We start from the raw sequence: 12,631 nt of genomic DNA on the forward strand, positions 1-12,631 counted from the left end.
CGGAGCACCTGGAGGAAACCCACACGGTCATGAGGAGAACGTATAAACTCTTTACTAGTGGCAGGAATTGAACCCAGGTCACTGGTGCTGGAAAGTGTTGTGCTAACCACTATGCTACTGTGGTTGCTAACACATTTATACATGCAGAGGCACGATTAAGATAAAACATAGAAATCACAGCACATTACAGGCTCTTTGGCCCACAATGTTGTGCTGACCATGTAACCTACTCTAGAGACTGCCTAGAACCATAGCCCTCTATTTTTCTAAGCTCCAATGTACCTATAGAAGAGTCTCCTAAAAGATCCTTCCATGAACTTCCATGTCCTCCTTACAACAGAGGGCAGAACCTCAGAATAGAAAAATGTTCCTTTAGAGCAGAGATGAGGAGGAATTTCTTTAGCTAGAGGGTGGTGAATCTGTGGAATTCACTGCCACAGTTGGCTGTGGAGACCAAATCATTGAGTATATTCAATACGGAGGGTAATAGTTTCTTGATTAGTCAGGGTGTCAAAGGTTATGGAGAGAAAGCAGGAGAATGGAGTTGAGAGGGAAGGTAACTCAACCATGTTGCAACGGTGGAGCCGACTCGATGGGCCAAATCACCCAATTCTGCTCTTGTGGTCTTATCTTGTTTCCCATCAGAGTTGAGGGTGGCACTGCTCCTGCACCCTCACCCCACTGCCCAGGCATCTGAGCAACTCCGTGTCCTACCTCTTTTCCAACACTCAACCACTGGCTGCCAGATCCAAATTCCTGCAATCTCCAACCTAACACCTCTCCATGTCCCTTTGACCAAACTGTCGATTAGCCCGCCAAGTCCCTCCTTCATTGGCTCTGTGTCAAATCTTGTTTGGTATCTGCCGGTGAGATGTATTTTCAATATTTTCCCCACATTAAAATCTGCACATTGGCTTTGTTAGACCACATGAGCATAAAACATAGGAGCAGAACCAGGCCATTTGGCCCATCGAGTCTCTGCCATTCAATCATGGCTGATTTATTATCCCCTTCAACTACATACGCCTGCCTTCTCCCTGTAACCTTTGATGCCCTTACTAATTAAGAACCTATTAACCTCCACTTTAAATATACCCAATGAACTGGACTCCAGAGCCATCTGTGGCAATGACTTCCACAGGTTCACAGGCCGGAAAAGCCTGTTACTGCACTGTATTTCTACGCAAGTCAGTCGGTCAATCTGGGTAACTTGATCGGGAGAAAGGTGGTGAATCTGTGGAATTCATTGCCACAGACGGCTGTGGTGGCCAAGTCATTGGGTATATTTAAAGCCGAGGTTGACAGTTTCCTGGTTAGTCCGGGCGTCAAAGGTTACGGGGAGAAGACAGGAGAATAGGGTTGAGAGGGACAATAAATCAGCCATGATGGAATGGTGAAGCAGACAAGATGGGCTGAATGACAATTCTGCTTCTATGTTTTAAGGTCTTTTGGACTTTAGACGTATGAGGAAAATTGAGAGGATGGAGATGAAGTGGAAGCTCGGGGTGATCTGGATGAACGCTGCAGAAGGGTCGGAGAACCAACTGACAGACACAAAAGAGGCAGCAGACGCTGGAAGTCTGGACCAACACACAAAATGCAGCAGCACAGATGGTCAGACAGCATCCAAAAGATGGAGAGAAGGGGTGCTGTGTGAAAGTCTTAGACAGTTACAAATATACCTGTTTGGCCAAGACTTTTGCACAGTACTGTATTTGTCGACATGGAATGGAGAGCCGGTTTGAAAATCTGGCCAGAGCAAGGGATGTTAGGAATGTGCTGCGGGAGGGTTGTGGGATACAGGGGTTCCCAATCTGGAGTCCATAGACTCCTCAGCTAGTGGTGTGGGTTCCTGGCGTTAAAAAACGTTGGGAGCTCCTGCCCTAATGGTTTCTCTGCCTCAGACACCTGCCTCTCTGTGACACTTTTAGGCTGCCATCCTTGGAAAGGTCAGGCTCTTCATTCATGACATCAAGCCTCACCCGCCTACAAGTCAGCTGTTCGCACTCCTCGGCAGGGTGAATGTAACATGGACGTTCCCAGAGGGTATGCTGTTGGCCACGGGGGGATTATTTGCATTTTCTCACATTACCGGGTCCAACTGACTCAACCAGGAAGCTGAATGCATTGTCGACAGAGCAGCACACCATGAACTGTTGGTCTCGGCTTTCTGGCAACGTCTTTGTACGTATAATGACACATGCGGTGTTTCAGCCCACAGGGTCTTCTGGAATATGTTTTATTGTTTGCTAACTTATTTGTAGTAATATTACTTTATGTGTTGTGTGTGGGTTACCTGTATGGTGTTGTGCACCTTGGTCCAGAGGAACATTGTTCCATTTGAATGACAATAAACTTGAACTAGAACTGGTCTATACCAATCCTAAAGGAGCAATCCCATCGAACCCATTCTTTTCCCCCCCACCCCCATTATTTCCCAGAATCCTTACAACTTACTCTCCCTCTCTCTCAGAAGCCCGTCAACGCCCCTTACTAACAATAGCTGAAGGAATTCAGTGAGTTCGGGGGCATCTGTGGAGGGAAATGGACAATCACTGTTGAGTCAACCCCCCTTCATCTGAACTTGAAACACTGACAATCCATTCCCTTCCACAGATGCTGCCTGACCCACTGAGTTCTTCCAGCAGCGCATTTTCCTTGCTCCAGATTCCAGCATCCTGCAGTCTCTTGAGTCTCCATTTTGTTTGTAGAAACATGAACACAAGATGTCAAAGGATAATACAAAGTTCAAACTAAATTTATTATCCAAGTACATATATGCCACCATATCCAACCCGGAGATTCATTTTCTCGTGGGCATTCACAGCAAGAAAGAAGAAACACGATAGAATCAATGAAAGACCACACATAACAAGTCGGACACACTGCCAATGTGCTAAACACAACAAACTATGCCATTACAAAAACAAAAAAAGTGATAATAATAGATATAATAATACATGATAAATAAACAAGAACAAGAGATATAGCCATTCCAAACACACATAACTTACAGAAATCAGTAAATGAAAAACACCAGAAATATGCTAAATTAAAAGAGGAAATTGAAAGACTATGGAACATGAACAGGGTAAACATTGTCCCAACAGTAATATCTACAACTGGTATCATCCTAAAGTCGCTACACAATAGAATTAAACAATTAGGGCTACACAGTAATATTTATGCAAATCTTCAAAAAGCTGCAATACTAAGCACCACCAGAACAGTCCGAAAGTTCCTAGCAATTGAGAAATTAGTGCGGTTGGCTCTGCCTATACCTCAGGTTTTACCAGCTCGAGCTGAGAAAAAATAAAGATAAGCAGGCAATAAATATTGAGAACATGAGATGACGAGTTAAGCACAGAAAACAAGCCCTTAAGTTATTGAGCCGACGTCTGTCACTGGGCACCTATTCACATCGCTCTTACACTAATCCCATTTCATTTTCCCCACATTACCATCACTCCTCCCTGATATTGTCCCACTCATCTACACACTAGGGGCAATTTGCATGGCCATTTTACCTACCAACCTGCACGTCTTTGGGAAATGGAAGGAATCCAGACCACCCAGGGGAAACCCCGCACCGTCACGGGAAGATATTGCAAACTCCGCACAGACGGCCGCGGGGATGGGGGATTGCATGCAGGTCGCTGGCGGTGTGAGGCAGCGGGCCCTCAGAGAGGGCAGCCAGCTCCAGCAGGGCTCAGTATCTGGGTGGAGTTTGCAAGCACTCTGCCTGACCACGTGGGTTTCCCCACGGATGTTCCTGGTGGCTGTTTAATGACAGGCACAGACTCGGCGGGCTGAGGGCCCACTTCCATTCTGTATGACCATGTGCAAAATGGGAGACTAGATGTAGGTTAACTGGCCTCTGTAAATTGCCCCGACTAAGTAGATGAGAGTTGATAGGAAGGCCCGGTAGTGTAGTGGTTAGCACAACGCCTTACCGTGCAGGTGACTCGGGTTCAATTCCCACCGCCACCTGAAAGGGGTTTGTACGTTCTGCCCGTGACTGTGTGTAATTGTTCTATGAATTGCTCCAGGAATAAACTGGGGGTGTGTGCTGGGTATTGCGCTGTCTCTCAATCAAACAATTAATAAACAAATGACATTATCACATTGCTGGGATTGCATTGTGTACACGTTTCTACATACAAAATAGGGACACAAGAGGCTGCATATGCTGGGATCCTGATCAAAAATATGATGGGCCGAAGGGCCTGCTTCTGTGATGTATGACACTGTGAGACTAGCTGTATGACCATAAGACACAGGGGCAGAATTGCGCCACCAGATTAGGCCCCTGTAAATTGCCCTATGAGTGTAGGTGAATGATAGAAACTGAGGGGATTAGAAAGTGGGTGAAGGGGAAAAGGTGGAAGGTGGTAGGTGAAGCCAGGCTTCCCGCACACTGGTCTCGCTTGTACTCCTATCCCTTCCCCCACCCTCTTATTCTGGCTTCTTCCCCATTTCTTTCCAGTCCTGACGAAGGGTTTCAGCCCGAAATGTCAACTCTTTATTCGTCTCCATAGATGCTGCCTCACCTGCTGAGTTCCTCACCTGTGAGATTTTTTTAAAATTATAGTTGGGTTTCTGCAGAGCACTATGCAGTAACCCCCACCCCCACCTTGCCCCCTGCCAGACCCGAGTGAGTTGGGAACAGACCTTGGCCTAGCCGAAACTCCAGACACCACCAGGAAAAAAATCACACGGTGCAAAAGAATTTTGCCACTTCAGCCCAGGTAACCCTTGGTATCAGCACCACCACCAACAGACCCGGCATCACAGAGCTCGGGGCATATCCAAACTTCAGAAGGGCAGAGGCTCCGATGTGGAGAGAGCCCTCACTCACTCCAAGTGGACGATCCCACCCTCCACCCCCCACACACACACACACACCACCACACCTCACCGGAGCATCGGTAGCAAAAATACAACAACTTAAAATAAAGGGGAAATTGAAAATGAAAATAAGCCAGCACACTCTCTGGGCTGAAGAACTGCCTCACAGCCAATGCTTGGGCACATTTACAGCTTTTCTTTCCCCACCAGCGACCACCAACACCTCTGACCCCCCCCCCCAACTGAAGGCTGAAGCCAAGGATGCAATGTGGGGGGGGGGGGAACAATAGGTGAGAGTGAGGTGAACGGGAGGGAGGGGGAAGCTCACACAAACACACCACCGGGCAGACTCTCTCCACCAGGCTCGGTCACTGGGAGCCCTGCTCTGTCAGGGTAGGTGCAGCAGAGAAATCCATTCCTCGTTAAGCTTTCCTGCGCACTTCGCAACCCCTTTCCATCCATCAAATGATTAGAATATAGAGAGAGATTTAATTAGGATCCACAATACAGCAGTACGTACACACACACGCACACCTCATGCACAAATATTCCAGAACTCCATTGTTATAATTCATGAATGCAGCTAATTACTGCTAGATTTAAGCAATGCTTTTCTCCAGATAAAGCATCTCCACGCTGAAGGAGATATATCTCCCTCAGGTGCCACAGACTTACCTTGCCCCAGTTGGGTCCCAAAAGACAGATCTTAAAATGTCAAGATATTCCTCTGGATTTCTGGAGGTCTAGGAAGAGGTGGCCTGCTTCTCATCTCCTGGTTTCATTCCTCAAAGCAGTCTTATTCCCAGCTCTCCTCCTTCCTCCCCTACATATGTTGAGCATGTGTTCAAACTCCCACATCTGTGAGCCATTGGGAACCAAGCAGCACACTCCTCTTTTCTCCCCCCCCAAAAAAATCTCCTTTCTCGTTTTCCCCTCCTCCTCCTTCCCTTTAAATATTAGAGGCTTGGCCCATGCTGAGCAGATGGAGCCCAGATGGAATTCTGTGTGTAGCTGGAATGACCAGTTTCATATGGCCCCGTCTGCCTCGTCACAAATACATTTCATTCCAAGCCTCCTTCACAGTGATGTCACTAAAGACATGCCCCCTTCCATAAAGCCTTGGCCAATCAGCCCTGGAGTCTAGACGTTGATTCCTTTAACATATTAACCTCATTTTCAGATGGATTCATTCCCTGTGGCTGTCTGCAAAACTGCCTCGGCGATATGCACAAAACAAATGAATGAACTGCTGAAGTAATTCCAAATCGGTTTCCTCTTTCCCTCAGCATTATTTTAAACCTGTAGGCTGCTCAGCCTCACTGACTGCTGATAAGAGAGGGTTCCTGGTTTCTGCAAATACTCAGTGGGGTCCTGAGGTTTTTAATTCTTCAATTCGGGCAAGGTGGTGGATTAGTTCAAAGTAAATTCATTACCAAAGTACATATACGACCCTGAGATTCATTTTCACGTGGGCATTCACGGTATATTCAAAGAAACACAATAGAATCAACGAAAAACTACACACAAAGACGGACAACTAATGTGCAAAAAGTGACAAATTGTGCAAATATAAAAAGAAAAAATAATAAATAAATAAGTTATAAGGAAAGAACAAATAGGTCAGGACTTTTATCCTCTGAGCGTAGAAGATCGAGAGGAGATTTGATAGAGGTATACAAAATTCTGAGGAGTACAGATAGGGTAAATGCAAGCAAGCTTTTCCCACTAAGGTTGGGTGGGACTAAAACTAGAAGTCATGGTTTAAGGGTGAAAGGTGAAAAGTTTAAGGGGAACATGAGAGGAAACTTCTTCACTCAGAGGTCATGAAAGTGTGGAGCCAGCTGCCAGCACAAGTGGTGAATGAGCGCTTGATTTCAATGTTTAAGAGAAGTTTGGATAGGTACGTGGATGGTAGGAGTACGGAGGGTTATGGTTCCACTGCAGGTTGAAGGGAATGGTAGTTTAATTGTTTGGCACAGGCTAGATGGGCTGAAGGGCCTGTTTCTGTATTGTACTTTTCTTTGACTCTAAATAATATTGAGAAAGTGAATCTATAGACTGCGGAATCAGCTCAGTGCCGAAGTGAGTGATGTTATCCACCCTGGTTGAAGGTTAATATCTGCTCCTGAACCTGGTGGTGTGGGACCTCAGGCTCCCGTACCTCCTGCCTGATGGCAGTAATGAGATGAAAGCATGGCCTGAGTGGTGGGGGTTCTTGATAATGGATGCTGCTTTCCAGCGACAACATTTCGCGTAAACGTGCTCAGTGATGGGGGGTGGTAATACGGGGGAAGTGCACACAGTGCTGCGGGGTACAGGTGACAAAAAAACAGAGCAGTGGGCTCACAGGATACTCCTGCTCCTCCAGTAGGAATGTAGGAAAGCACACACAAAATGCTGGAGGGATCAGAATGGAAATGAATGCAGGGACTCTGAACCTTCCAACTCCCCATCCAGTCCAAAGTGGAACCAAGAGAAACTAACAGAAATCATCAGAGCCTCCCACTCCTGAGGCCTGCTAAATGCCCCAGGCATCAACTTATACTGCGCTCGTAATGTAGCACAGACTTCTCCCACAGAATTTCACACTAAGATCGACACCAAGCTGGTACGGGTCAGGTGCAGAAAAAACCTGCGTGGATGTTACCAAGTGTGGGGTGTTTGAGTTACAAAGAGATTGAATAGGTTAGGTCTATTTCCCCGGTGCACAATAAGCTGAGGGGTGACTTCATGGAGTAACATCAAATCCTGAGGGGCATACATAAAGTGAATGGCCTTTTCCCCAGGGTAGAGGAGTCTAAAATTAGAGGGCTTAGATTTAAACCCAGGTGGATTAATTGGTCACTGTAAATTGGCCCATGATTAGGTTCGGGTTAAATTGGGGTTGTCGGAGGTCGCTGGGCGGCACCGTTCGAAGGACCAGAAGGGCGTATTCCACGCTGTATGGCTAAATAAAATAAAGTAAACCCTTCCCTCTCACTTTAAATCTAAGAGGGCAGCATGGTGGCATAGCAGTTAGCAATCAGGGTTCAATTCCCACTGTTGCCTGTAAGGGATTTGTACACTCTCCCCATGGCCACGTGGGTTTCCTCCCACAGTCCAAAGACATACACCTTAGGGTTAATTTGTGGGCATGTTACGTTGGCTTCAGAGGGATGACAAAACACTTGCGGGCTGTTTTCAGCACATCCTCGGATGTTGACAGGCAAGTGACACATTTCACACCGAAGTTGGTGAGTCTGTGGAATGAGCAGGTAGAAATGGGGACAACTATGTTTTTAAAAAAAAATTTGGATGGGTATATGGAAAGGAAAGGTGTAGAGCAGGGATTCTCAACCTTTTTGATGCCATGGACCCCAGGTTAGGAACCCATGGTGCAGAGCGATATAGGCCAAACGCAGGCAAATAGGACTAATTCAGGTCAACACTCAGGTTACCATGGTAACGACATAGCTACCCTGGATGAATTGGGCTGTAGGCCTGTTTCAGTTCTCTATAACTCTACAAATCCATGGTTAGTACTGGTAATGGTGACCAGAAAACCCCTGAATTTCTATCTTACTTGTTCTACATAGGAGATCTGCCCTCATTACCCCATCTGGGCTTTTATGTGACCCAGACCTAGAACAATGTAATTGAGTCAGAACTGCTCTCTGATTTGGTCTCACTTCAATGGCAAATAGAGACAAGCCTTACCAGTGACATCCACATCCTTTGAATAAACATATTATCAAAATAGCCCGTCAGGCCCTCTACCCTGAAGAACCCATACACTGGATCACTGTGGAACAGCACCTCCACACTTAGAACACAAAACATATAACAGTACAGGCTCTTCTGCCCACAAAGTTGTGCCAGCCCTTTAACCTATTCTAAGATCAATCTAACTCTTCCCTTCCACATCACCCTCCATTTTTCCTCTATGGACCACCACCTGCTCCCATGGCTTCATGTGACCCTGATCAGGGGGTTAAGCAGGTCTAGTCTTTAGAACAGACTAACAGACGTATTCTGAGGAACTGTTGTAAATATTTTGATGACTTTCATGTCGACATTGTTCCCTATTTACCCCACAGATCCCCTTTTCAAATTCCTTTCTCTCACCTTAAATCTATGCCTATTGTTCATGATGTGAGAGAAAGAATTTGACTACCTAACCAATTTGATGTATAGCAAGGTGGAGATATGTCTCTACCAAAGGAGGTGCAAGGGCCTCCTTCCTGCCACTAGCCTGCATGTCACTCTTGGGCAAGGTGTAGCACCTACCTAATCCCACCCCCACACCCCAAGCCCCACCAATCAAGGTCATGCGAAGCCACGGGAGCAGGTGATGGATGGTCATATGAGCAACTGGTGCAAATCACAAGTCCAGGCTATGCAACCACTGATTCCAGGCAGACAATCTCTGAAGAGTATTGATAATGTCTGGGGTCACCCATCTTGTAAAGACACTGCCCAGAAGAAGGTAATGGCAAACCACTTCTGTAGAAAAACTTGCCAAGAACAATCATGGTCATGGAAAGACCACAATCGGCTACATCATAAAACATGGCACATAACAAACAAACAAATCAATCTATGCTTCTCATAATTTTACTCCCTGCCACTTCACTCCAAGGAAAACAAGCCCATCCTACCCCATCTTCCTTATAACCAAAATCCTCCATTCTAGACAACACCCTAATGAATCTCCTCTGCACTCTCTCCAACACAGCCAAGGATCAACTTTATTCACCATACACAATTACATGTACAGTGGTTTCTGGTTAATTGGGACTCATTGCAACCAGTTCATTTTGGCCCAATTAAACGCTGCCCTAATTAGCAGAAATATTACTGCCTTCATAGAATGCTTTGGATGATTGCATCCTGCAAATATCCATTTGCACTGTCACATTCAAAATGACTGTCGATACCTTCAAATTCTTCATAGTTCTAACCTGTTGAAGTTGTGAAATGGTTTCATTTTCACTTCTGGCCGATCCTGGCATCTCCAAGTCTGAAATCTTGAAACCGCAGAAAGCAAAGTGGTTCTGAATTGACTTTCTCAACCACCACCAGTGTCAAAATCACTGCTTTTTGAAAACAAGCACCGCAATATCAGGGGTAAGGAGATATCAGAGGTAAGTTTTTTTATGCAGAGAGTGGTGAGTGCGTGGAATGGGCTGCCGGCGATGGTGGTGGAAGCAGATACGATGGGGTCTTTTAAGAGACTCCTGGATAGGTATATGAAGCTCAGAAAAATAGAGGGCTATGGGTAACCTAGGTAATTCCTCAGGTAAGGACATGTTCGGGCGCAGCTTTGTGAGCCAAAGGGCCTGTATTGTGCTGTAGGTTTTCTATGTTTCTACTACTGTACTTATACTACTGTATAAGAGCACCCTAACAGGTTTTTTTAAGTTACAACATGACATACAATTTTTGCATTCTGTCCCCCAGTTATGAAAGTAGGCTATCAGATCCCTTCTTCATCAATATGCCCACCTGCATTGCCACTTCCTGGGAACCATGGACTTGTACACTCAAGTCTCTCTGTTCATCAGCATTCATTAGCATTTACTTATGCAGGCCATTCCACTCATCATTTCCTCCAAGGGGACTACAACCGTGTCAAGGCTTCAAAGCTTGCGTGCCTCAATGACCTGTTCAGCTACATATGTTGGCTGGAGTCAGGACTTTATGCTTTGGCTCTTGGTAGGGTTACCCACGCCAAGCAGGTCAAAGAGTAGAGGCCAGTCGTCCACTTGGTCCTCCAGCTTCAGGGGTCCAGCTCAAAGCTAAACCCTGACTGATAAAACAAAATTGCGACGAAACAGCAATGAAGAACCCTTCTACACCTGAGTGCGATGGTATTCCTGAGTCGCCACCCAAGAAACACGTGACTCACAGCAGTGAAAACCGAGAGGAAGCTGCTGACATGATGAAGAATGGCTTTCTTGAAGAAGGACCTTCACTGCTGGCCTAAACATCAGCGACCCAACAGGCAGGAATTAAGCCCATCAAGGCCTTCAATCATTGCTGATTCCGTCCCTTCATCACACTCTTCATCAGAAAGGGTCTCGGCCCGAAACGTCAACTGTTTACTCCCTTCCGTAGATGTTACCTGATCTTCTGAGTTCTTACAGCGTTTTTCATTTCATTTTATTTACAGATACAGCATGGGAGAGGCCCTAGCCTAATCACAGGGCAATTTACAATGGCCAATTAACCTTCTAACTGGCTCGTCATTGGACTGTGGGAGGAAACCTTTCTGTTTGAAGATTACCAGCATCTGCAGGGAGGGCCTGTTACTGTGCTGTATCTCTGAATAAAACAAATTAAATCTTGAGATGTTCTCCTCCCCCCCCCCCACCTTCAATGTCTGATGATCTCGTGTGGGGGTTTCCTTTAAACAGGATCAATGGCGTTTCTTTGTTTTGTGGCTGTCTACTAGAAAATGAATCTTAAGCTAGTAGATTTATTTATTTTATTGAGATGCTTCAGGCAACAGGCCCTTCTGGCCCTTTAGACCACGGCACCCAGCAATTCCCGCTGATTTAATCCTAGCCTAATCGCGGGACAATTTACAACGAAGAATTAACCTACACCTAGGACTATGGAAGGAAACCGGAGCATCCGGAGGAATCCCACATGGTCACAGGGAGAACGTACAAACTCCTGACAGGCAGCAACAGGAAATGACCCTGGGTCGGCCGTACTGTAAAGCATTGCACTAATCCCTACACTAACGTGCCGTCCCAAGTATGCATACTTTGACAATAAATGTACTTTGAAACTTTGAGATGTATGCAAAACAGCAACAAAGCTAATTTGCATTTCTATAGCAGTTACCTCATCAGTAAATGAGCCTCAGGAGTGGAAGCAATCAGTAAAGGGGAAGGGGTTGAACGATGAATAGTTAAAGCAGGATACGTGCATGACAGAGGTGGACAAGGGTGAAAAGGGCCCAGATGAAAAGAAGGATTTGTGCTTGGCATCCATCAGCTTAACATTCGCACTGCGTCACTTAAAAGGCCGGCGAACAGAAGGTGCAAGCTCGCGTTAAATAGATCTGGATCTGCCATAGACTTTGCCCAGATACTGTCATGCCCCTTTTGAACTCCAATCATTTTACCACGGACAGCACTTCACTTTAAGAGCACCTCCGCTGTATCTTTGCGTGCTCTGAATTACCAAGTCAATGACTCAGCAGCGGTCGCACAAAGACTGCTCCCAGCGACATTGCAGCACTCTCCTTCCAAGATCAACATTCCCGGCCGTGCCCCTCTCGGGCTGGGCTGGTGCTGTGGATCTGGGCCGTTCACTTCTGTTATCTTCCTTTAATAAGAGTACAATGAGTTCTTCCCCGCTGATCTCCCTCTTAAAGATTTCAATAAAAATTGCATTGGTTGGATATAAACATGATTATTTGGAAATGTTGCCTATCTTGTTCTGATCCTTCAAGAAAAATCATAGGATTATGGAAACATATGACAGAGAAAAAGGGGGAAAGAAAAAAGAAAATGAAAAACGAAGAGTAAGTTAGTCCTGACGAAGGGTCTCGGCCCGAAACGTCGACAGTGCTTCTCCCTACAGATGCTGCCTGGCCTGCTGCGTTCCACCGGCATTTTGTGTGTGTTGCTTGAATTTCCAGCATCTGCAGATTTCCTCGTGTTTGCTCTATAATTCACCACATCCATCCTGACCATCGGTCTGCTCCTCACTTGGTGTAGGGGTTCTTAGCGTGAAATAGGTTGGGGACCCCTGGTGTACACTAATGTCATTTGGTATTGGTTTATTATTG

At 46.0% G+C, this 12,631-nt stretch overlaps 1 protein-coding gene across 8 annotated transcripts in view; it reads right to left on the reverse strand.

Annotated features, from left to right (window-relative positions):
- Window positions 1-12,631, reverse strand: part of LOC140736197 (protein CBFA2T2-like) — a 189,594-nt gene that overhangs the window by 131,729 nt on the left and 45,234 nt on the right. For 2 of the 8 annotated variants that reach the window (XM_073062104.1, XM_073062105.1), the window contains exon 1: window positions 5,524-5,861. The exons of the other annotated variants lie outside the window; for them this stretch is intronic. The gene's annotated coding sequence lies outside the window, so the exon portion shown is untranslated. Of the gene's footprint in view, window positions 1-5,523; window positions 5,862-12,631 lie in introns of those variants that run through there. 8 annotated transcript variants of the gene reach the window in all.

Source organism: Hemitrygon akajei, chromosome 11 (genome assembly GCF_048418815.1).
Source record: "Hemitrygon akajei chromosome 11, sHemAka1.3, whole genome shotgun sequence".
NCBI classification, from domain to species: domain Eukaryota; kingdom Metazoa; phylum Chordata; class Chondrichthyes; order Myliobatiformes; family Dasyatidae; genus Hemitrygon; species Hemitrygon akajei.